Source organism: Pleurodeles waltl, chromosome 8, assembly GCF_031143425.1.
Source record: "Pleurodeles waltl isolate 20211129_DDA chromosome 8, aPleWal1.hap1.20221129, whole genome shotgun sequence".
In the NCBI taxonomy this organism is placed as follows: domain Eukaryota; kingdom Metazoa; phylum Chordata; class Amphibia; order Caudata; family Salamandridae; genus Pleurodeles; species Pleurodeles waltl.
The window spans coordinates 1414472239-1414498177 of record NC_090447.1 but is presented as its reverse complement, the minus strand read 5'-3'; positions in this window follow the sequence as shown (position 1 = coordinate 1414498177).

Genomic DNA, 25939 nt, shown 5'->3' with positions numbered 1-25939 from the left:
TCCTGACCTGAATTTGGCCACTAAATGTCTTAATATCAATTGCCTGACTTATATATGACCACTGTTGAAAGTCCTTCCTCTATTTCTTTTATTGAGATGCTGCCTGACTCCAATATGGCTATCGTCCCAGTCCTTTGTTTTGCCTGATTTAAATATGGCCGCCGTTGAAAGTCCTTCCTCTGTACCTTTTATTAACCTCTTCTGTGCCTTGGACGAGATGATCTCGTCCAAGGCTACAGTTCCCCTGTGCCTTGGACGAGATCATCTCGTCCTAGGCACAGGGGAACTTGTGGGAGCGCTAGCGTGCCCCCCCGTGCACCCCCCTCCCCCCCCAGGCTGGGAAGGAAGGGGAAGACCTTCACCTTCCACCCCCGCCCCCCCCCCCCACGGCAATCCGATGACGTCAGCGCGCGCACAGCGCGCTGACGTCATCTAGTGTTGCCGGGCGCGCTGGAAGCCATTTGCTTCCAGCGCGTCTTCGGAGGAGGACTTGTAAGGTGAGTCCTCTCCGTTTTTGGGGGGCGGGGTGGTGAAAACAGACACGGTGGGAAAGGAAAGGGTTTTTCCTTTCCCCCTGTGTCTGTTTTCACAAGATTCCTGCTCCACGATCGCGGGCAGGGCCCGCGATCGTGGAGCAGGAATCTCCACTAGCCACCAGGGATTTTCTTTTTTGGTAAATTTGGGGGCGACCCCTTGGGCAAGGGTCGCCCCCCCCCCCGGGGGCAATTTTGATTTGTATTTCGCCCCCCCCTGGGGGCAGATCTGCCTATTTTTCGGCGGATCTGCCCCCGGGGGGGGGCGAAAACCACTAGACACCAGGGATATGTTTATTTATGTGTGTTTTGGGGGCGACCCCTTGGGCAAGGGTCGCCCCCCCGGGGGCAATTTATTTTTGTATTTCGCCCCCCCCCCCTGGGGGCAGATCCGCCGATTTTTTTGGTGGAGGATGTGGCTAGATTGAAAGATCGGCACTTTCCAGATCACATTCCTCCCACTCCCAAAAAAGACATGCCCACAAAGAAATGTAGAGTATGTGCCCGGAGATCAATCCGGAGGGAGAGCCGGATGTACTGCCCCGAATGCCCTTCAAAGCCTGGGCTGTGTGTGCCCAGCTGTTTTAGAAGTTACCACACAAGGAAAAACTTTTGGGAAATACCGTGAGCGTAAGCTGTCTGTTTTATATTTTCATATGTTTCACGGTTGGCATCTGTCGTGTATTTAGTTATAGCTTTTGTGTTTGTAGTTTTGTGCTTATTTTATAATTAGTAGTTTCTTTGTTGTTTATAAATAAAAAAAGTGATTGCGGTGTGCGTGGGGTGGCGCTTGGCTGGCGGTGTGCGTGGGGTGGCGCATGGCTGGCGATGTGCTTGGGGTGGCGCTTGGCTGGCGGTGTGCGTGGGGTGGCGCTTGGCTGGCGGTGTGCTTAGGGTGGCGCTTGGCTGGCGGTGTGCGTGGGGTGGCGCTTGGCTGGCGGTGTGCGTGGGGTGGCGCTTGGCTGGTGGTGTGCTTGGGGTGGCGGTGTGCTTGGGGTGGCGCTTGGCTGGCGGTGTGCTTGGGGTGGCGCTTGGCTGGCGGTGTGCTTGGGGTGGCGCTTGGCTGGCGGTGTGCTTGGGGTGGCGCTTGGCTGGCGGTGTGCGTGGGGTGGCGTTAGGCTGGCGGTGTGCGTGGGGTGGCGCTTGGCTGGCGGTGTGCGTGTGGTGGTGCTTGGCTGGCGGTGCCAGCCAAACGGCAGTCCACACTCCCATCAGCTGGTGTGATTCTTGTATCAGGCATGTGGGCGTATGTAAGTGATGGGTCCTTGAGTGGCGCGGTCTGTCGATGTGAGTCGCGGCTTTACAGCTCACGAGCTGTGAGTCATTGGTTCACTTTTTTGCCTTTCACTTATTAGCAGTGCATTTCATTTTTGTGAAATCTCTTGTTAATAAAATTTGATCCACTGAACCATCACTCACCCTCGTGCCAAATCCAACCAGTATGTGTTGTAAAAAATGACAAAACCTGCTCCGCTGTAATCAGGCGTCGCAGCACACCTGTGACACGCTAGGTGCCTCGGGTGGGACCCCGATGATGAAGCATGCCACCAACTTGGTTGGTGGGTGAGGGGTCTTCTTCACATAACCTAAGTGTGTTTCTTTTTACAATTTTAGTGTTTGGCACATCACGGATGTATGTGCACACATCAAAGTGATATATTCCAAAAATACCTGTGTTTGGGGGGGAGGGCCCACCTATGTTTTTGGTCCTGGGTGCGGCCTTCATGTAGGGAAACCTACAAAACCCAGAAACTTTTAAAAACTAGGCACCCCAAGGAGTCCAGGGAGGTGTGGCTTGCGTGGCTCCCCCAACATTTTCTTACCCAGACTCCTCTGTAAACCTCAAAATTTGCATAAAAAAGCATATTTTCCTGATTTTTCTTAGTAGGATCACCGCTCCAGCACAAAATTCCTACTCCCCAGTTTTCCCCTCAGTCTCCCAAGTAAAATGACACCTCACTTATGTGGGTCCCCAAAGCAGAGTCCGTCTAAAGATGTATAAAAGAATATGCCCTTATAAACTTGCTGTGCTATCCCTTCTATCCCTTCAGGTTTTGGGCCTTATTCTGTTGCAGGCACCTGGCCCACCCACACAAGTGAGGTATCATTTTTATCGGGAGACTTGGGGGAACGCTGGGTGGAAGGAAATTTGTGGCTCCTCTCAGATTCCAGAACTTTCTGCCACAGAAATGTGAGGAACATGTGTTTTTTAGCCAAATTTTGAGGTTTGCAAAGGATTCTGGGTAACAGAACCTGGTCCGAGCCCCGCAAGTCACCCCTCCTTGGATTCCCCTAGGTCTCTAGTTTTCAGAAATGCACAGGTTTGGTAGGTTTCCCTAGGTGCCGGCTGAGCTACAGGCCAAAATCCACAGGTAGGCACTGTTTTCTTTCAAAAAATGGGATGTGTCCACGTTGCGTTTTGGGGCGTTTCCTGTCGCGGGCGCTAGGCCTACCCACGCAAGTGAGGTATAATTTTTATCGGGAGACTTGGGGGAACGCTGGGTGGAAGGAAATTTGTGGCTCCTCTCAGATTCCAGAACTTTCTGCCACAGAAATGTGAGGAACATGTGTTTTTTTAGCCAAATTTTGAGGTTTGCAAAGGATTCTGGGTAACAGAACCTGGTCCGAGCCCCGCAAGTCACCCCATCTTGGATTCCCCTAGGTCTCTAGTTTTCAGAAATGCACAGGTTTGGTAGGTTTCCCTAGGTGCCGGCGGAGCTAGAGGCCAAAATCTACAGGTAGGCACTTCGCAAAAAACACCTCTGTTTTCTTCCAAAATTTTGGATGTGTCCACGTTGCGCTTTGGGGTGTTTCCTGTCGCCGGCGCTAGGCCTACCCACGCAAGTGAGGTATCATTTTTATCGGGAGACTTGGGGGAACGCTGGGTGGAAGGAAATTTGTGGCTCCTCTCAGATTCCAGAACTTTCTGCCACAGAAATGTGAGGAACATGCGTTTTTTAGCCAAAATTTGAGGTTTGCAAAGGATTCTGGGTAACAGAACCTGGTCCGAGCCCCGCAAGTCACCCCTCCTTGGATTCCCCTAGGTCTCTAGTTTTCAGAAATGCACAGGTTTGGTAGGTTTCCCTAGGTGCCGGCTGAGCTAGAGGCCAAAATCTACAGGTAGGCACTTCGCAAAAAACACCTCTGTTTTCTTCCAAAATTTTGGATGTGTCCACGTTGCGCTTTGGGGCGTTTCCTGTCGCGGGCGCTAGGCCTACCCACGCAAGTGAGGTATCATTTTTATCGGGAGACTTGGGGGAACGCTGGGTGGAAGGAAATTTGTGGCTCCTCTCAGATTCCAGAACTTTCTGCCACAGAAATGTGAGGAACATGATTTTTTTTAGCCAAATTTTGAGGTTTGCAAAGGATTCTGGGTAACAGAACCTGGTACGAGCCCTGCAAGTCACCCCATCTTGGATTCCCCTAGGTCTCTAGTTTTCAGAAATGCACAGGTTTGGTAGGTTTCCCTAGGTGCCGGCTGAGCTAGAGGCCAAAATCTACAGGTAGGCACTTCGCAAAAAACACCTCTGTTTTCTTCCAAAATTTGGGATGTGTCCACGTTGCGCTTTGGGGTGTTTCCTGTCGCCGGCGCTAGGCCTACCCACGCAAGTGAGGTATCATTTTTATCGGGAGACTTGGGGGAACGCTGGGTGGAAGGAAATTTGTGGCTCCTTTCAGATTCCAGAACTTTCTGCCACAGAAATGTGAGGAACATGTGTTTTTTAGCCAATTTTTGAGGTTTGCAAAGGATTCAGGGTAACAGAACCTGGTCCGAGCCCCGCAAGTCACCCCTCCTTGGATTCCCCTAGGTCTCTAGTTTTCAGAAATGCACAGGTTTGGTAGGTTTCCCTAGGTGCCGGCTGAGCTAGAGGCCAAAATCTACAGGTAGGCACTTCGCAAAAAACACCTCTGTTTTCTTCCAAAATTTTGGATGTGTCCACGTTGCGCTTTGGGGTGTTTCCTGTCGCCGGCGCTAGGCCTACCCACACAAGTGAGGTATCATTTTTATCGGGAGACTTGGGGGAACGCTGGGTGGAAGGAAATTTGTGGCTCCTTTCAGATTCCAGAACTTTCTGCCACAGAAATGTGAGGAACATGTGTTTTTTTAGCCAAATTTTGAGGTTTGCAAAGGATTCTGGGTAACAGAACCTGGTCCGAGCCCCGCAAGTCACCCCATCTTGGATTCCCCTAGGTCTCTAGTTTTCAGAAATGCACAGGTTTGGTAGGTTTCCCTAGGTGCCGGCTGAGCTAGAGGCCAAAATCTACAGGTAGGCACTTCGCAAAAAACACCTCTGTTTTCTTCCAAAATTTTGGATGTGTCCATGTTGCGCTTTGGGGTGTTTCCTGTCGCCGGCGCTAGGCCTACCCACACAAGTGAGGTATCATTTTTATCGGGAGACTTGGGGGAACGCTGGGTGGAAGGAAATTTGTGGCTCCTCTCAGATTCCAGAACTTTCTGCCACAGAAATGTGAGGAACATGTGTTTTTTTAGCCAAATTTTGAGGTTTGCAAAGGATTCTGGGTAACAGAACCTGGTCCGAGCCCCGCAAGTCACCCCTCCTTGGATTCCCCTAGGTCTCTAGTTTTCAGAAATGCACAGGTTTGGTAGGTTTCCCTAGGTGCCGGCTGAGCTAGAGGCCAAAATCTACAGGTAGGCACTTCGCAAAAAACACCTCTGTTTTCTTCCAAAATTTTGGATGTGTCCACGTTGCGCTTTGGGGTGTTTCCTGTCACCGGCGCTAGGCCTACCCACGCAAGTGAGGTATCATTTTTATCGGGAGACTTGGGGGAACGCTGGGTGGAAGGAAATTTGTGGCTCCTCTCAGATTCCAGAACTTTCTGCCACAGAAATGTGAGGAACATGTGTTTTTTAGCCAAATGTTGAGGTTTGCAAAGGATTCTGGGTAACAGAACCTGGTCCGAGCCCCGCAAGTCACCCCTCCTTGGACTCCCCTAGGTCTCTAGTTTTCAGAAATGCACAGGTTTGGTAGGTTTCCCTAGGTGCCGGCTGAGCTACAGGCCAAAATCTACAGGTAGGCACTTCGCAAAAAACACCTCTGTTTTCTTCCAAAATTTTGGATGTGTCCACGTTGCGCTTTGGGGTGTTTCCTGTCGCCGGCGCTAGGCCTACCCACACAAGTGAGGTATCATTTTTATCGGGAGACTTGGGGGAACGCTGGGTGGAAGGAAATTTGTGGCTCCTCTCAGATTCCAGAACTTTCTGCCACAGAAATGTGAGGAACATGTGTTTTTTAGCCAAATTTTGAGGTTTGCAAAGGATTCTGGGTAACAGAACCTGGTCCGAGCCCCGCAAGTCACCCCTCCTTGGATTCCCCTAGGTCTCTAGTTTTCAGAAATGCACAGGTTTGGTAGGTTTCCCTAGGTGCCGGCTGAGCTACAGGCCAAAATCCACAGGTAGGCACTGTTTTCTTTAAAAAAATGGGATGTGTCCACGTTGCGTTTTGGGGCGTTTCCTGTCGCGGGCGCTAGGCCTACCCACGCAAGTGAGGTATAATTTTTATCGGGAGACTTGGGGGAACGCTGGGTGGAAGGAAATTTGTGGCTCCTCTCAGATTCCAGAACTTTCTGCCACAGAAATGTGAGGAACATGTGTTTTTTTAGCCAAATTTTGAGGTTTGCAAAGGATTCTGGGTAACAGAACCTGGTCCGAGCCCCGCAAGTCACCCCATCTTGGATTCCCCTAGGTCTCTAGTTTTCAGAAATGCACAGGTTTGGTAGGTTTCCCTAGGTGCCGGCGGAGCTAGAGGCCAAAATCTACAGGTAGGCACTTCGCAAAAAACACCTCTGTTTTCTTCCAAAATTTTGGATGTGTCCACGTTGCGCTTTGGGGTGTTTCCTGTCGCCGGCGCTAGGCCTACCCACGCAAGTGAGGTATCATTTTTATCAGGAGACTTGGGGGAACGCTGGGTGGAAGGAAATTTGTGGCTCCTCTCAGATTCCAGAACTTTCTGCCACAGAAATGTGAGGAACATGTGTTTTTTAGCCAAATGTTGAGGTTTGCAAAGGATTCTGGGTAACAGAACCTGGTCCGAGCCCCGCAAGTCACCCCTCCTTGGACTCCCCTAGGTCTCTAGTTTTCAGAAATGCACAGGTTTGGTAGGTTTCCCTAGGTGCCGGCTGAGCTACAGGCCAAAATCTACAGGTAGGCACTTCGCAAAAAACACCTCTGTTTTCTTCCAAAATTTTGGATGTGTCCACGTTGCGCTTTGGGGTGTTTCCTGTCGCCGGCGCTAGGCCTACCCACACAAGTGAGGTATCATTTTTATCGGGAGACTTGGGGGAACGCTGGGTGGAAGGAAATTTGTGGCTCCTCTCAGATTCCAGAACTTTCTGCCACAGAAATGTGAGGAACATGTGTTTTTTAGCCAAATTTTGAGGTTTGCAAAGGATTCTGGGTAACAGAACCTGGTCCGAGCCCCGCAAGTCACCCCTCCTTGGATTCCCCTAGGTCTCTAGTTTTCAGAAATGCACAGGTTTGGTAGGTTTCCCTAGGTGCCGGCTGAGCTACAGGCCAAAATCCACAGGTAGGCACTGTTTTCTTTAAAAAAATGGGATGTGTCCACGTTGCGTTTTGGGGCGTTCCTGTCGCGGGCGCTAGGCCTACCCACGCAAGTGAGGTATAATTTTTATCGGGAGACTTGGGGGAACGCTGGGTGGAAGGAAATTTGTGGCTCCTCTCAGATTCCAGAACTTTCTGCCACAGAAATGTGAGGAACATGTGTTTTTTTAGCCAAATTTTGAGGTTTGCAAAGGATTCTGGGTAACAGAACCTGGTCCGAGCCCCGCAAGTCACCCCATCTTGGATTCCCCTAGGTCTCTAGTTTTCAGAAATGCACAGGTTTGGTAGGTTTCCCTAGGTGCCGGCGGAGCTAGAGGCCAAAATCTACAGGTAGGCACTTCGCAAAAAACACCTCTGTTTTCTTCCAAAATTTTGGATGTGTCCACGTTGCGCTTTGGGGTGTTTCCTGTCGCCGGCGCTAGGCCTACCCACGCAAGTGAGGTATCATTTTTATCGGGAGACTTGGGGGAACGCTGGGTGGAAGGAAATTTGTGGCTCCTCTCAGATTCCAGAACTTTCTGCCACAGAAATGTGAGGAACATGTGTTTTTTAGCCAAATGTTGAGGTTTGCAAAGGATTCTGGGTAACAGAACCTGGTCCGAGCCCCGCAAGTCACCCCTCCTTGGACTCCCCTAGGTCTCTAGTTTTCAGAAATGCACAGGTTTGGTAGGTTTCCCTAGGTGCCGGCTGAGCTACAGGCCAAAATCTACAGGTAGGCACTTCGCAAAAAACACCTCTGTTTTCTTCCAAAATTTTGGATGTGTCCACGTTGCGCTTTGGGGTGTTTCCTGTCGCCGGCGCTAGGCCTACCCACACAAGTGAGGTATCATTTTTATCGGGAGACTTGGGGGAACTCTGGGTGGAAGGAAATTTGTGGCTCCTCTCAGATTCCAGAACTTTCTGCCACAGAAATGTGAGGAACATGTGTTTTTTAGCCAAATTTTGAGGTTTGCAAAGGATTCTGGGTAACAGAACCTGGTCCGAGCCCCGCAAGTCACCCCTCCTTGGATTCCCCTAGGTCTCTAGTTTTCAGAAATGCACAGGTTTGGTAGGTTTCCCTAGGTGCCGGCTGAGCTACAGGCCAAAATCCACAGGTAGGCACTGTTTTCTTTAAAAAAATGGGATGTGTCCACGTTGCGTTTTGGGGCGTTTCCTGTCGCGGGCGCTAGGCCTACCCACGCAAGTGAGGTATAATTTTTATCGGGAGACTTGGGGGAACGCTGGGTGGAAGGAAATTTGTGGCTCCTCTCAGATTCCAGAACTTTCTGCCACAGAAATGTGAGGAACATGTGTTTTTTTAGCCAAATTTTGAGGTTTGCAAAGGATTCTGGGTAACAGAACCTGGTCCGAGCCCCGCAAGTCACCCCATCTTGGATTCCCCTAGGTCTCTAGTTTTCAGAAATGCACAGGTTTGGTAGGTTTCCCTAGGTGCCGGCGGAGCTAGAGGCCAAAATCTACAGGTAGGCACTTCGCAAAAAACACCTCTGTTTTCTTCCAAAATTTTGGATGTGTCCACGTTGCGCTTTGGGGTGTTTCCTGTCGCCGGCGCTAGGCCTACCCACGCAAGTGAGGTATCATTTTTATCGGGAGACTTGGGGGAACGCTGGGTGGAAGGAAATTTGTGGCTCCTCTCAGATTCCAGAACTTTCTGCCACAGAAATGTGAGGAACATGCGTTTTTTAGCCAAAATCTGAGGTTTGCAAAGGATTCTGGGTAACAGAACCTGGTCCGAGCCCCGCAAGTCACCCCTCCTTGGATTCCCCTAGGTCTCTAGTTTTCAGAAATGCACAGGTTTGGTAGGTTTCCCTAGGTGCCGGCTGAGCTAGAGGCCAAAATCTACAGGTAGGCACTTCGCAAAAAACACCTCTGTTTTCTTCCAAAATTTTGGATGTGTCCACGTTGCGCTTTGGGGCGTTTCCTGTCGCGGGCGCTAGGCCTACCCACGCAAGTGAGGTATCATTTTTATCGGGAGACTTGGGGGAACGCTGGGTGGAAGGAAATTTGTGGCTCCTCTCAGATTCCAGAACTTTCTGCCACAGAAATGTGAGGAACATGTGTTTTTTTAGCCAAATTTTGAGGTTTGCAAAGGATTCTGGGTAACAGAACCTGGTACGAGCCCTGCAAGTCACCCCATCTTGGATTCCCCTAGGTCTCTAGTTTTCAGAAATGCACAGGTTTGGTAGGTTTCCCTAGGTGCCGGCTGAGCTAGAGGCCAAAATCTACAGGTAGGCACTTCGCAAAAAACACCTCTGTTTTCTTCCAAAATTGGGGATGTGTCCACATTGCGCTTTGGGGTGTTTCCTGTCGCCGGCGCTAGGCCTACCCACGCAAGTGAGGTATCATTTTTATCGGGAGACTTGGGGGAACGCTGGGTGGAAGGAAATTTGTGGCTCCTTTCAGATTCCAGAACTTTCTGCCACAGAAATGTGAGGAACATGTGTTTTTTAGCCAAATTTTGAGGTTTGCAAAGGATTCTGGGTAACAGAACCTGGTCCGAGCCCCGCAAGTCACCCCTCCTTGGATTCCCCTAGGTCTCTAGTTTTCAGAAATGCACAGGTTTGGTAGGTTTCCCTAGGTGCCGGCTGAGCTAGAGGCCAAAATCTACAGGTAGGCACTTCGCAAAAAACACCTCTGTTTTCTTCCAAAATTTTGGATGTGTCCACGTTGCGCTTTGGGGTGTTTCCTGTCGCCGGCGCTAGGCCTACCCACACAAGTGAGGTATCATTTTTATCGGGAGACTTGGGGGAACGCTGGGTGGAAGGAAATTTGTGGCTCCTTTCAGATTCCAGAACTTTCTGCCACAGAAATGTGAGGAACATGTGTTTTTTTAGCCAAATTTTGAGGTTTGCAAAGGATTCTGGGTAACAGAACCTGGTCCGAGCCCCGCAAGTCACCCCTCCTTGGATTCCCCTAGGTCTCTAGTTTTCAGAAATGCACAGGTTTGGTAGGTTTCCCTAGGTGCCGGCTGAGCTAGAGGCCAAAATCTACAGGTAGGCACTTCGCAAAAAACACCTCTGTTTTCTTCCAAAATTTTGGATGTGTCCACGTTGCGCTTTGGGGTGTTTCCTGTCACCGGCGCTAGGCCTACCCACGCAAGTGAGGTATCATTTTTATCGGGAGACTTGGGGGAACGCTGGGTGGAAGGAAATTTGTGGCTCCTCTCAGATTCCAGAACTTTCTGCCACAGAAATGTGAGGAAAATGTGTTTTTTAGCCAAATGTTGAGGTTTGCAAAGGATTCTGGGTAACAGAACCTGGTCCGAGCCCCGCAAGTCACCCCTCCTTGGACTCCCCTAGGTCTCTAGTTTTCAGAAATGCACAGGTTTGGTAGGTTTCCCTAGGTGCCGGCTGAGCTACAGGCCAAAATCTACAGGTAGGCACTTCGCAAAAAACACCTCTGTTTTCTTCCAAAATTTTGGATGTGTCCACGTTGCGCTTTGGGGTGTTTCCTGTCGCCGGCGCTAGGCCTACCCACACAAGTGAGGCATCATTTTTATCGGGAGACTTGGGGGAACGCTGGGTGGAAGGAAATTTGTGGCTCCTCTCAGATTCCAGAACTTTCTGCCACAGAAATGTGAGGAACATGTGTTTTTTAGCCAAATTTTGAGGTTTGCAAAGGATTCTGGGTAACAGAACCTGGTCCGAGCCCCGCAAGTCACCCCTCCTTGGATTCCCCTAGGTCTCTAGTTTTCAGAAATGCACAGGTTTGGTAGGTTTCCCTAGGTGCCGGCTGAGCTAGAGGCCAAAATCTACAGGTAGGCACTTCGCAAAAAACACCTCTGTTTTCTTCCAAAATTTGGGATGTGTCCACGTTGCGCTTTGGGGTGTTTCCTGTCGCCGGCGCTAGGCCTACCCACGCAAGTGAGGTATCATTTTTATCGGGAGACTTGGGGGAACGCTGGGTGGAAGGAAATTTGTGGCTCCTTTCAGATTCCAGAACTTTCTGCCACAGAAATGTGAGGAACATGTGTTTTTTTAGCCAAATTTTGAGGTTTGCAAAGGATTCTGGGTAACAGAACCTGGTCCGAGCCCCGCAAGTCACCCCTCCTTGGATTCCCCTAGGTCTCTAGTTTTCAGAAATGCACAGGTTTGGTAGGTTTCCCTAGGTGCCGGCTGAGCTAGAGGCCAAAATCTACAGGTAGGCACTTCGCAAAAAACACCTCTGTTTTCTTCCAAAATTTTGGATGTGTCCACGTTGCGCTTTGGGGTGTTTCCTGTCACCGGCGCTAGGCCTACCCACGCAAGTGAGGTATCATTTTTATCGGGAGACTTGGGGGAACGCTGGGTGGAAGGAAATTTGTGGCTCCTCTCAGATTCCAGAACTTTCTGCCACAGAAATGTGAGGAACATGTGTTTTTTAGCCAAATGTTGAGGTTTGCAAAGGATTCTGGGTAACAGAACCTGGTCCGAGCCCCGCAAGTCACCCCTCCTTGGACTCCCCTAGGTCTCTAGTTTTCAGAAATGCACAGGTTTGGTAGGTTTCCCTAGGTGCCGGCTGAGCTACAGGCCAAAATCTACAGGTAGGCACTTCGCAAAAAACACCTCTGTTTTCTTCCAAAATTTTGGATGTGTCCACGTTGCGCTTTGGGGTGTTTCCTGTCGCCGGCGCTAGGCCTACCCACACAAGTGAGGTATCATTTTTATCGGGAGACTTGGGGGAACGCTGGGTGGAAGGAAATTTGTGGCTCCTCTCAGATTCCAGAACTTTCTGCCACAGAAATGTGAGGAACATGTGTTTTTTAGCCAAATTTTGAGGTTTGCAAAGGATTCTGGGTAACAGAACCTGGTCCGAGCCCCGCAAGTCACCCCTCCTTGGATTCCCCTAGGTCTCTAGTTTTCAGAAATGCACAGGTTTGGTAGGTTTCCCTAGGTGCCGGCTGAGCTACAGGCCAAAATCCACAGGTAGGCACTGTTTTCTTTAAAAAAATGGGATGTGTCCACGTTGCGTTTTGGGGCGTTTCCTGTCGCGGGCGCTAGGCCTACCCACGCAAGTGAGGTATAATTTTTATCGGGAGACTTGGGGGAACGCTGGGTGGAAGGAAATTTGTGGCTCCTCTCAGATTCCAGAACTTTCTGCCACAGAAATGTGAGGAACATGTGTTTTTTTAGCCAAATTTTGAGGTTTGCAAAGGATTCTGGGTAACAGAACCTGGTCCGAGCCCCGCAAGTCACCCCATCTTGGATTCCCCTAGGTCTCTAGTTTTCAGAAATGCACAGGTTTGGTAGGTTTCCCTAGGTGCCGGCGGAGCTAGAGGCCAAAATCTACAGGTAGGCACTTCGCAAAAAACACCTCTGTTTTCTTCCAAAATTTTGGATGTGTCCACGTTGCGCTTTGGGGGTGTTTCCTGTCGCCGGCGCTAGGCCTACCCACGCAAGTGAGGTATCATTTTTATCGGGAGACTTGGGGGAACGCTGGGTGGAAGGAAATTTGTGGCTCCTCTCAGATTCCAGAACTTTCTGCCACAGAAATGTGAGGAACATGTGTTTTTTAGCCAAATGTTGAGGTTTGCAAAGGATTCTGGGTAACAGAACCTGGTCCGAGCCCCGCAAGTCACCCCTCCTTGGACTCCCCTAGGTCTCTAGTTTTCAGAAATGCACAGGTTTGGTAGGTTTCCCTAGGTGCCGGCTGAGCTACAGGCCAAAATCTACAGGTAGGCACTTCGCAAAAAACACCTCTGTTTTCTTCCAAAATTTTGGATGTGTCCACGTTGCGCTTTGGGGTGTTTCCTGTCGCCGGCGCTAGGCCTACCCACACAAGTGAGGTATCATTTTTATCGGGAGACTTGGGGGAACGCTGGGTGGAAGGAAATTTGTGGCTCCTCTCAGATTCCAGAACTTTCTGCCACAGAAATGTGAGGAACATGTGTTTTTTAGCCAAATTTTGAGGTTTGCAAAGGATTCTGGGTAACAGAACCTGGTCCGAGCCCCGCAAGTCACCCCTCCTTGGATTCCCCTAGGTCTCTAGTTTTCAGAAATGCACAGGTTTGGTAGGTTTCCCTAGGTGCCGGCTGAGCTACAGGCCAAAATCCACAGGTAGGCACTGTTTTCTTTAAAAAAATGGGATGTGTCCACGTTGCGTTTTGGGGCGTTTCCTGTCGCGGGCGCTAGGCCTACCCACGCAAGTGAGGTATAATTTTTATCGGGAGACTTGGGGGAACGCTGGGTGGAAGGAAATTTGTGGCTCCTCTCAGATTCCAGAACTTTCTGCCACAGAAATGTGAGGAACATGTGTTTTTTTAGCCAAATTTTGAGGTTTGCAAAGGATTCTGGGTAACAGAACCTGGTCCGAGCCCCGCAAGTCACCCCATCTTGGATTCCCCTAGGTCTCTAGTTTTCAGAAATGCACAGGTTTGGTAGGTTTCCCTAGGTGCCGGCGGAGCTAGAGGCCAAAATCTACAGGTAGGCACTTCGCAAAAAACACCTCTGTTTTCTTCCAAAATTTTGGATGTGTCCACGTTGCGCTTTGGGGTGTTTCCTGTCGCCGGCGCTAGGCCTACCCACGCAAGTGAGGTATCATTATTATCGGGAGACTTGGGGGAACGCTGGGTGGAAGGAAATTTGTGGCTCCTCTCAGATTCCAGAACTTTCTGCCACAGAAATGTGAGGAACATGCGTTTTTTAGCCAAAATCTGAGGTTTGCAAAGGATTCTGGGTAACAGAACCTGGTCCGAGCCCCGCAAGTCACCCCTCCTTGGATTCCCCTAGGTCTCTAGTTTTCAGAAATGCACAGGTTTGGTAGGTTTCCCTAGGTGCCGGCTGAGCTAGAGGCCAAAATCTACAGGTAGGCACTTCGCAAAAAACACCTCTGTTTTCTTCCAAAATTTTGGATGTGTCCACGTTGCGCTTTGGGGCGTTTCCTGTCGCGGGCGCTAGGCCTACCCACGCAAGTGAGGTATCATTTTTATCGGGAGACTTGGGGGAACGCTGGGTGGAAGGAAATTTGTGGCTCCTCTCAGATTCCAGAACTTTCTGCCACAGAAATGTGAGGAACATGTGTTTTTTTAGCCAAATTTTGAGGTTTGCAAAGGATTCTGGGTAACAGAACCTGGTACGAGCCCTGCAAGTCACCCCATCTTGGATTCCCCTAGGTCTCTAGTTTTCAGAAATGCACAGGTTTGGTAGGTTTCCCTAGGTGCCGGCTGAGCTAGAGGCCAAAATCTACAGGTAGGCACTTCGCAAAAAAACACCTCTGTTTTCTTCCAAAATTGGGGATGTGTCCACATTGCGCTTTGGGGTGTTTCCTGTCGCCGGCGCTAGGCCTACCCACGCAAGTGAGGTATCATTTTTATCGGGAGACTTGGGGGAACGCTGGGTGGAAGGAAATTTGTGGCTCCTTTCAGATTCCAGAACTTTCTGCCACAGAAATGTGAGGAACATGTGTTTTTTAGCCAAATTTTGAGGTTTGCAAAGGATTCTGGGTAACAGAACCTGGTCCGAGCCCCGCAAGTCACCCCTCCTTGGATTCCCCTAGGTCTCTAGTTTTCAGAAATGCACAGGTTTGGTAGGTTTCCCTAGGTGCCGGCTGAGCTAGAGGCCAAAATCTACAGGTAGGCACTTCGCAAAAAACACCTCTGTTTTCTTCCAAAATTTTGGATGTGTCCACGTTGCGCTTTGGGGTGTTTCCTGTCGCCGGCGCTAGGCCTACCCACACAAGTGAGGTATCATTTTTATCGGGAGACTTGGGGGAACGCTGGGTGGAAGGAAATTTGTGGCTCCTTTCAGATTCCAGAACTTTCTGCCACAGAAATGTGAGGAACATGTGTTTTTTTAGCCAAATTTTGAGGTTTGCAAAGGATTCTGGGTAACAGAACCTGGTCCGAGCCCCGCAAGTCACCCCATCTTGGATTCCCCTAGGTCTCTAGTTTTCAGAAATGCACAGGTTTGGTAGGTTTCCCTAGGTGCCGGCTGAGCTAGAGGCCAAAATCTACAGGTAGGCACTTCGCAAAAAACACCTCTGTTTTCTTCCAAAATTTTGGATGTGTCCATGTTGCGCTTTGGGGTGTTTCCTGTCGCCGGCGCTAGGCCTACCCACACAAGTGAGGTATCATTTTTATCGGGAGACTTGGGGGAACGCTGGGTGGAAGGAAATTTGTGGCTCCTCTCAGATTCCAGAACTTTCTGCCACAGAAATGTGAGGAACATGTGTTTTTTTAGCCAAATTTTGAGGTTTGCAAAGGATTCTGGGTAACAGAACCTGGTCCGAGCCCCGCAAGTCACCCCTCCTTGGATTCCCCTAGGTCTCTAGTTTTCAGAAATGCACAGGTTTGGTAGGTTTCCCTAGGTGCCGGCTGAGCTAGAGGCCAAAATCTACAGGTAGGCACTTCGCAAAAAACACCTCTGTTTTCTTCCAAAATTTTGGATGTGTCCACGTTGCGCTTTGGGGTGTTTCCTGTCACCGGCGCTAGGCCTACCCACGCAAGTGAGGTATCATTTTTATCGGGAGACTTGGGGGAACGCTGGGTGGAAGGAAATTTGTGGCTCCTCTCAGATTCCAGAACTTTCTGCCACAGAAATGTGAGGAACATGTGTTTTTTAGCCAAATGTTGAGGTTTGCAAAGGATTCTGGGTAACAGAACCTGGTCCGAGCCCCGCAAGTCACCCCTCCTTGGACTCCCCTAGGTCTCTAGTTTTCAGAAATGCACAGGTTTGGTAGGTTTCCCTAGGTGCCGGCTGAGCTACAGGCCAAAATCTACAGGTAGGCACTTCGCAAAAAACACCTCTGTTTTCTTCCAAAATTTTGGATGTGTCCACGTTGCGCTTTGGGGTGTTTCCTGTCGCCGGCGCTAGGCCTACCCACACAAGTGAGGTATCATTTTTATCGGGAGACTTGGGGGGAACGCTGGGTGGAAGGAAATTTGTGGCTCCTCTCAGATTCCAGAACTTTCTGCCACAGAAATGTGAGGAACATGTGTTTTTTAGCCAAATGTTGAGGTTTGCAAAGGATTCTGGGTAACAGAACCTGGTCCGAGCCCCGCAAGTCACCCCTCCTTGGATTCCCCTAGGTCTCTAGTTTTCAGAAATGCACAGGTTTGGTAGGTTTCCCTAGGTGCCGGCTGAGCTAGAGGCCAAAATCTACAGGTAGGCACTTCGCAAAAAACACCTCTGTTTTCTTCCAAAATTTTGGATGTGTCCACGTTGCGCTTTGGGGTGTTTCCTGTCACCGGCGCTAGGCCTACCCACGCAAGTGAGGTATCATTTTTATCGGGAGACTTGGGGGAACGCTGGGTGGAAGGAAATTTGTGGCTCCTCTCAGATTCCAGAACTTTCTGCCACAGAAATGTGAGGAACATGTGTTTTTTAGCCAAATGTTGAGGTTTGCAAAGGATTCTGGGTAACAGAACCTGGTCCGAGCCCCGCAAGTCACCCCTCCTTGGACTCCCCTAGGTCTCTAGTTTTCAGAAATGCACAGGTTTGGTAGGTTTCCCTAGGTGCCGGCTGAGCTACAGGCCAAAATCTACAGGTAGGCACTTCGCAAAAAACACCTCTGTTTTCTTCCAAAATTTTGGATGTGTCCACGTTGCGCTTTGGGGTGTTTCCTGTCGCCGGCGCTAGGCCTACCCACACAAGTGAGGTATCATTTTTATCGGGAGACTTGGGGGAACGCTGGGTGGAAGGAAATTTGTGGCTCCTCTCAGATTCCAGAACTTTCTGCCACAGAAATGTGAGGAACATGTGTTTTTTAGCCAAATTTTGAGGTTTGCAAAGGATTCTGGGTAACAGAACCTGGTCCGAGCCCCGCAAGTCACCCCTCCTTGGATTCCCCTAGGTCTCTAGTTTTCAGAAATGCACAGGTTTGGTAGGTTTCCCTAGGTGCCGGCTGAGCTAGAGGCCAAAATCTACAGGTAGGCCTTCGCAAAAAACACCTCTGTTTTCTTCCAAAATTTGGGATGTGTCCACGTTGCGCTTTGGGGTGTTTCCTGTCGCCGGCGCTAGGCCTACCCACGCAAGTGAGGTATCATTTTTATCGGGAGACTTGGGGGAACGCTGGGTGGAAGGAAATTTGTGGCTCCTTTCAGATTCCAGAACTTTCTGCCACAGAAATGTGAGGAACATGTGTTTTTTAGCCAATTTTTGAGGTTTGCAAAGGATTCTGGGTAACAGAACCTGGTCCGAGCCCCGCAAGTCACCCCTCCTTGGATTCCCCTAGGTCTCTAGTTTTCAGAAATGCACAGGTTTGGTAGGTTTCCCTAGGTGCCGGCTGAGCTAGAGGCCAAAATCTACAGGTAGGCACTTCGCAAAAAACACCTCTGTTTTCTTCCAAAATTTTGGATGTGTCCACGTTGCGCTTTGGGGTGTTTCCTGTCGCCGGCGCTAGGCCTACCCACACAAGTGAGGTATCATTTTTATCGGGAGACTTGGGGGAACGCTGGGTGGAAGGAAATTTGTGGCTCCTTTCAGATTCCAGAACTTTCTGCCACAGAAATGTGAGGAACATGTGTTTTTTTAGCCAAATTTTGAGGTTTGCAAAGGATTCTGGGTAACAGAACCTGGTCCGAGCCCCGCAAGTCACCCCATCTTGGATTCCCCTAGGTCTCTAGTTTTCAGAAATGCACAGGTTTGGTAGGTTTCCCTAGGTGCCGGCTGAGCTAGAGGCCAAAATCTACAGGTAGGCACTTCGCAAAAAACACCTCTGTTTTCTTCCAAAATTTTGGATGTGTCCACGTTGCGCTTTGGGGTGTTTCCTGTCACCGGCGCTAGGCCTACCCACGCAAGTGAGGTATCATTTTTATCGGGAGACTTGGGGGAACGCTGGGTGGAAGGAAATTTGTGGCTCCTCTCAGATTCCAGAACTTTCTGCCACAGAAATGTGGGGAACATGTGTTTTTTAGCCAAATGTTGAGGTTTGCAAAGGATTCTGGGTAACAGAACCTGGTCCGAGCCCCGCAAGTCACCCCTCCTTGGACTCCCCTAGGTCTCTAGTTTTCAGAAATGCACAGGTTTGGTAGGTTTCCCTAGGTGCCGGCTGAGCTACAGGCCAAAATCTACAGGTAGGCACTTCGCAAAAAACACCTCTGTTTTCTTCCAAAATTTTGGATGTGTCCACGTTGCGCTTTGGGGTGTTTCCTGTCGCCGGCGCTAGGCCTACCCACACAAGTGAGGTATCATTTTTATCGGGAGACTTGGGGGAACGCTGGGTGGAAGGAAATTTGTGGCTCCTCTCAGATTCCAGAACTTTCTGCCACAGAAATGTGAGGAACATGTGTTTTTTAGCCAAATTTTGAGGTTTGCAAAGGATTCTGGGTAACAGAACCTGGTCCGAGCCCCGCAAGTCACCCCTCCTTGGATTCCCCTAGGTCTCTAGTTTTCAGAAATGCACAGGTTTGGTAGGTTTCCCTAGGTGCCGGCTGAGCTACAGGCCAAAATCCACAGGTAGGCACTGTTTTCTTTAAAAAAATGGGATGTGTCCACGTTGCGTTTTGGGGCGTTTCCTGTCGCGGGCGCTAGGCCTACCCACGCAAGTGAGGTATAATTTTTATCGGGAGACTTGGGGGAACGCTGGGTGGAAGGAAATTTGTGGCTCCTCTCAGATTCCAGAACTTTCTGCCACAGAAATGTGAGGAACATGTGTTTTTTTAGCCAAATTTTGAGGTTTGCAAAGGATTCTGGGTAACAGAACCTGGTCCGAGCCCCGCAAGTCACCCCATCTTGGATTCCCCTAGGTCTCTAGTTTTCAGAAATGCACAGGTTTGGTAGGTTTCCCTAGGTGCCGGCGGAGCTAGAGGCCAAAATCTACAGGTAGGCACTTCGCAAAAAACACCTCTGTTTTCTTCCAAAATTTTGGATGTGTCCACGTTGCGCTTTGGGGTGTTTCCTGTCGCCGGCGCTAGGCCTACCCACGCAAGTGAGGTATCATTTTTATCGGGAGACTTGGGGGAACGCTGGGTGGAAGGAAATTTGTGGCTCCTCTCAGATTCCAGAACTTTCTGCCACAGAAATGTGAGGAACATGTGTTTTTTAGCCAAATGTTGAGGTTTGCAAAGGATTCTGGGTAACAGAACCTGGTCCGAGCCCCGCAAGTCACCCCTCCTTGGACTCCCCTAGGTCTCTAGTTTTCAGAAATGCACAGGTTTGGTAGGTTTCCCTAGGTGCCGGCTGAGCTACAGGCCAAAATCTACAGGTAGGCACTTCGCAAAAAACACCTCTGTTTTCTTCCAAAATTTTGGATGTGTCCACGTTGCGCTTTGGGGTGTTTCCTGTCGCCGGCGCTAGGCCTACCCACACAAGTGAGGTATCATTTTTATCGGGAGACTTGGGGGAACGCTGGGTGGAAGGAAATTTGTGGCTCCTCTCAGATTCCAGAACTTTCTGCCACAGAAATGTGAGGAACATGTGTTTTTTAGCCAAATTTTGAGGTTTGCAAAGGATTCTGGGTAACAGAACCTGGTCCGAGCCCCGCAAGTCACCCCTCCTTGGATTCCCCTAGGTCTCTAGTTTTCAGAAATGCACAGGTTTGGTAGGTTTCCCTAGGTGCCGGCTGAGCTACAGGCCAAAATCCACAGGTAGGCACTGTTTTCTTTTAAAAAATGGGATGTGTCCACGTTGCGTTTTGGGGCGTTTCCTGTCGCGGGCGCTAGGCCTACCCACGCAAGTGAGGTATAATTTTTATCGGGAGACTTGGGGGAACGCTGGGTGGAAGGAAATTTGTGGCTCCTCTCAGATTCCAGAACTTTCTGCCACAGAAATGTGAGGAACATGTGTTTTTTTAGCCAAATTTTGAGGTTTGCAAAGGATTCTGGGTAACAGAACCTGGTCCGAGCCCCGCAAGTCACCCCATCTTGGATTCCCCTAGGTCTCTAGTTTTCAGAAATGCACAGGTTTGGTAGGTTTCCCTAGGTGCCGGCGGAGCTAGAGGCCAAAATCTACAGGTAGGCACTTCGCAAAAAACACCTCTGTTTTCTTCCAAAATTTTGGATGTGTCCACGTTGCGCTTTGGGGTGTTTCCTCTCGCCGGCGCTAGGCCTACCCACGCAAGTGAGGTATCATTTTTATCGGGAGACTTGGGGGAACGCTGGGTGGAAGGAAATTTGTGGCTCCTCTCAGATTCCAGAACTTTCTGCCACAGAAATGTGAGGAATATGCGTTTTTTAGCCAAAATTTGAGGTTTGCAAAGGATTCTGGGTAACAGAACCTGGTCCGAGCCCCGCAAGTCACCCCTCCTTGGATTCCCCTAGGTCTCTAGTTTTCAGAAATGCACAGGTTTGGTAGGTTTCCCTAGGTGCCGGCTGAGCTAGAGGCCAAAATCTACAGGTAGGCACTTCGCAAAAAACACCTCTGTTTTCTTCCAAAATTTTGGATGTGTCCACGTTGCGCTTTGGGGCGTTTCCTGTCGCGGGCGCTAGGCCTACCCACGCAAGTGAGGTATCATTTTTATCGGGAGACTTGGGGGAACGCTGGGTGGAAGGAAATTTGTGGCTCCTCTCAGATTCCAGAACTTTCTGCCACAGAAATGTGAGGAACATGTGTTTTTTTAGCCAAATTTTGAGGTTTGCAAAGGATTCTGGGTAACAGAACCTGGTACGAGCCCTGCAAGTCACCCCATCTTGGATTCCCCTAGGTCTCTAGTTTTCAGAAATGCACAGGTTTGGTAGGTTTCCCTAGGTGCCGGCTGAGCTAGAGGCCAAAATCTACAGGTAGGCACTTCGCAAAAAACACCTCTGTTTTCTTCCAAAATTGGGGATGTGTCCACATTGCGCTTTGGGGTGTTTCCTGTCGCCGGCGCTAGGCCTACCCACGCAAGTGAGGTATCATTTTTATCGGGAGACTTGGGGGAACGCTGGGTGGAAGGAAATTTGTGGCTCCTTTCAGATTCCAGAACTTTCTGCCACAGAAATGTGAGGAACATGTGTTTTTTAGCCACATTTTGAGGTTTGCAAAGGATTCTGGGTAACAGAACCTGGTCCGAGCCCCGCAAGTCACCCCTCCTTGGATTCCCCTAGGTCTCTAGTTTTCAGAAATGCACAGGTTTGGTAGGTTTCCCTAGGTGCCGGCTGAGCTAGAGGCCAAAATCTACAGGTAGGCACTTCGCAAAAAACACCTCTGTTTTCTTCCAAAATTTTGGATGTGTCCACGTTGCGCTTTGGGGTGTTTCCTGTCGCCGGCGCTAGGCCTACCCACACAAGTGAGGTATCATTTTTATCGGGAGACTTGGGGGAACGCTGGGTGGAAGGAAATTTGTGGCTCCTTTCAGATTCCAGAACTTTCTGCCACAGAAATGTGAGGAACGTGTTTTTTTAGCCAAATTTTGAGGTTTGCAAAGGATTCTGGGTAACAGAACCTGGTCCGAGCCCCGCAAGTCACCCCATCTTGGATTCCCCTAGGTCTCTAGTTTTCAGAAATGCACAGGTTTGGTAGGTTTCCCTAGGTGCCGGCTGAGCTAGAGGCCAAAATCTACAGGTAGGCACTTCGCAAAAAACACCTCTGTTTTCTTCCAAAATTTTGGATGTGTCCATGTTGCGCTTTGGGGTGTTTCCTGTCGCCGGCGCTAGGCCTACCCACACAAGTGAGGTATCATTTTTATCGGGAGACTTGGGGGAACGCTGGGTGGAAGGAAATTTGTGGCTCCTCTCAGATTCCAGAACTTTCTGCCACAGAAATGTGAGGAACATGTGTTTTTTTAGCCAAATTTTGAGGTTTGCAAAGGATTCTGGGTAACAGAACCTGGTCCGAGCCCCGCAAGTCACCCCTCCTTGGATTCCCCTAGGTCTCTAGTTTTCAGAAATGCACAGGTTTGGTAGGTTTCCCTAGGTGCCGGCTGAGCTAGAGGCCAAAATCTACAGGTAGGCACTTCGCAAAAAACACCTCTGTTTTCTTCCAAAATTTTGGATGTGTCCACGTTGCGCTTTGGGGTGTTTCCTGTCACCGGCGCTAGGCCTACCCACGCAAGTGAGGTATCATTTTTATCGGGAGACTTGGGGGAACGCTGGGTGGAAGGAAATTTGTGGCTCCTCTCAGATTCCAGAACTTTCTGCCACAGAAATGTGAGGAACATGTGTTTTTTAGCCAAATGTTGAGGTTTGCAAAGGATTCTGGGTAACAGAACCTGGTCCGAGCCCCGCAAGTCACCCCTCCTTGGACTCCCCTAGGTCTCTAGTTTTCAGAAATGCACAGGTTTGGTAGGTTTCCCTAGGTGCCGGCTGAGCTACAGGCCAAAATCTACAGGTAGGCACTTCGCAAAAAACACCTCTGTTTTCTTCCAAAATTTTGGATGTGTCCACGTTGCGCTTTGGGGTGTTTCCTGTCGCCGGCGCTAGGCCTACCCACACAAGTGAGGTATCATTTTTATCGGGAGACTTGGGGGAACGCTGGGTGGAAGGAAATTTGTGGCTCCTCTCAGATTCCAGAACTTTCTGCCACAGAAATGTGAGGAACATGTGTTTTTTAGCCAAATTTTGAGGTTTGCAAAGGATTCTGGGTAACAGAACCTGGTCCGAGCCCCGCAAGTCACCCCTCCTTGGATTCCCCTAGGTCTCTAGTTTTCAGAAATGCACAGGTTTGGTAGGTTTCCCTAGGTGCCGGCTGAGCTACAGGCCAAAATCCACAGGTAGGCACTGTTTTCTTTAAAAAAATGGGATGTGTCCACGTTGCGTTTTAGGGCGTTTCCTGTCGCGGGCGCTAGGCCTACCCACGCAAGTGAGGTATAATTTTTATCGGGAGACTTGGGGGAACGCTGGGTGGAAGGAAATTTGTGGCTCCTCTCAGATTCCAGAACTTTCTGCCACAGAAATGTGAGGAACATGTGTTTTTTTAGCCAAATTTTGAGGTTTGCAAAGGATTCTGGGTAACAGAACCTGGTCCGAGCCCCGCAAGTCACCCCATCTTGGATTCCCCTAGGTCTCTAGTTTTCAGAAATGCACAGGTTTGGTAGGTTTCCCTAGGTGCCGGCGGAGCTAGAGGCCAAAATCTACAGGTAGGCACTTCGCAAAAAACACCTCTGTTTTCTTCCAAAATTTTGGATGTGTCCACGTTGCGTTTTGGGGCGTTTCCTGTCGCGGGCGCTAGGCCTACCCACGCAAGTGAGGTATAATTTTTATCGGGAGACTTGGGGGAACGCTGGGTGGAAGGAAATTTGTGGCTCCTCTCAGATTCCAGAACTTTCTGCCACAGAAATGTGAGGAACATGTGTTTTTTTAGCCAAATTTTGAGGTTTGCAAAGGATTCTGGGTAACAGAACCTGGTCCGAGCCCCGCAAGTCACCCCATCTTGGATTCCCCTAGGTCTCTAGTTTTCAGAAATGCACAGGTTTGGTAGGTTTCCCTAGGTGCCGGCGGAGCTAGAGGACAAAATCTACAGGTAGGCACTTCGCAAAAAACACCTCTGTTTTCTTCCAAAATTTTGGATGTGTCCACGTTGCGCTTTGGGGTGTTTCCTGTCGCCGGCGCTAGGCCTACCCACGCAAGTGAGGTATCATTTTTATCGGGAGACTTGGGGGAACGCTGGGTGGAAGGAAATTTGTGGCTCCTCTCAGATTCCAGAACTTTCTGCCACAGAAATGTGAGGAACATGCGTTTTTTAGCCAAAATTTGAGGTTTGCAAAGGATTCTGGGTAACAGAACCTGGTCCGAGCCCCGCAAGTCACCCCTCCTTGGATTCCCCTAGGTCTCTAGTTTTCAGAAATGCACAGGTTTGGTAGGTTTCCCTAGGTGCCGGCTGAGCTAGAGGCCAAAATCTACAGGTAGGCACTTCGCAAAAAACACCTCTGTTTTCTTCCAAAATTTTGGATGTGTCCACGTTGCGCTTTGGGGTGTTTCCTGTCGCGGGCGCTAGGCCTACCCACGCAAGTGAGGTATCATTTTTATCGGGAGACTTGGGGGAACGCTGGGTGGAAGGAAATTTGTGGCTCCTCTCAGATTCCAGAACTTTCTGCCACAGAAATGTGAGGAACATGTGTTTTTTTAGCCAAATTTTGAGGTTTGCAAAGGATTCTGGGTAACAGAACCTGGTACGAGCCCTGCAAGTCACCCCATCTTGGATTCCCCTAGGTCTCTAGTTTTCAGAAATGCACAGGTTTGGTAGGTTTCCCTAGGTGCCGGCTGAGCTAGAGGCCAAAATCTACAGGTAGGCACTTCGCAAAAAACACCTCTGTTTTCTTCCAAAATTTGGGATGTGTCCACGTTGCGCTTTGGGGTGTTTCCTGTCGCCGGCGCTAGGCCTACCCACGCAAGTGAGGTATCATTTTTATCGGGAGACTTGGGGGAACGCTGGGTGGAAGGAAATTTGTGGCTCCTTTCAGATTCCAGAACTTTCTGCCACAGAAATGTGAGGAACATGTGTTTTTTAGCCAAATTTTGAGGTTTGCAAAGGATTCTGGGTAACAGAACCTGGTCCGAGCCCCGCAAGTCACCCCTCCTTGGATTCCCCTAGGTCTCTAGTTTTCAGAAATGCACAGGTTTGGTAGGTTTCCCTAGGTGCCGGCTGAGCTAGAGGCCAAAATCTACAGGTAGGCACTTCGCAAAAAACACCTCTGTTTTCTTCCAAAATTTTGGATGTGTCCACGTTGCGCTTTGGGGTGTTTCCTGTCGCCGGCGCTAGGCCTACCCACACAAGTGAGGTATCATTTTTATCGGGAGACTTGGGGGAACGCTGGGTGGAAGGAAATTTGTGGCTCCTTTCAGATTCCAGAACTTTCTGCCACAGAAATGTGAGGAACATGTGTTTTTTTAGCCAAATTTTGAGGTTTGCAAAGGATTCTGGGTAACAGAACCTGGTCCGAGCCCCGCAAGTCACCCCATCTTGGATTCCCCTAGGTCTCTAGTTTTCAGAAATGCACAGGTTTGGTAGGTTTCCCTAGGTGCCGGCTGAGCTAGAGGCCAAAATCTACAGGTAGGCACTTCGCAAAAAACACCTCTGTTTTCTTCCAAAATTTTGGATGTGTCCATGTTGCGCTTTGGGGTGTTTCCTGTCGCCGGCGCTAGGCCTACCCACACAAGTGAGGTATCATTTTTATCGGGAGACTTGGGGGAACGCTGGGTGGAAGGAAATTTGTGGCTCCTCTCAGATTCTAGAACTTTCTGCCACAGAAATGTGAGGAACATGTGTTTTTTTTGCAAAATTTTGAGGTTTGCAAAGGATTCTGGGTAACAGAACCTGGTCCGAGCCCCGCAAGTCACCCCATCTTGGATTCCCCTAGGTCTCTAGTTTTCAGAAATGCACAGGTTTGGTAGGTTTCCTAGGTGCCGGCTGAGCTAGAGGCCAAAATCTACAGGTAGGCCCTTCGCAAAAAACACCTCTGTTTTCTTCCAAAATTTTGGATGTGTCCACATTGCGCTTTGGGGTGTTTCCTGTCGCGGGCGCTAGGCCTACCCACGCAAGTGAGGTATAATTTTTATCGGGAGACTTGGGGGAACGCTGGGTGGAAGGAAATTTGTGGCTCCTCTCAGATTCCAGAACTTTCTGCCACAGAAATGTCAGGAACATGTGTTTTTTTAGCCAAATTTTGAGGTTTGCAAAGGATTCTGGGTAACAGAACCTGGTCCGAGCCCCGCAAGTCACCCCATCTTGGATTCCCCTAGGTCTCTAGTTTACAGAAATGCACAGGTTTGGTAGGTTTCCCTAGGTGCCGGCTGAGCTAGAGGCCAAATTCTACAGGTAGGCACTTCGCAAAAAACACCTCTGTTTTCTTCCAAAATTTTGGATGTGTCCACGTTGCGCTTTGGGGTGTTTCCTGTCGCCGGCGCTAGGCCTACCCACACAAGCGAGGTATCATTTTTATCGGGAGACTTGGGGGAACGCTGGGTGGAAGGAAATTTGTGGCTCCTCTCAGATTCCAGAACTTTCTGCCACAGAAATGTGAGGAACATGTGTTTTTTTAGCCAAATTTTGAGGTTTGC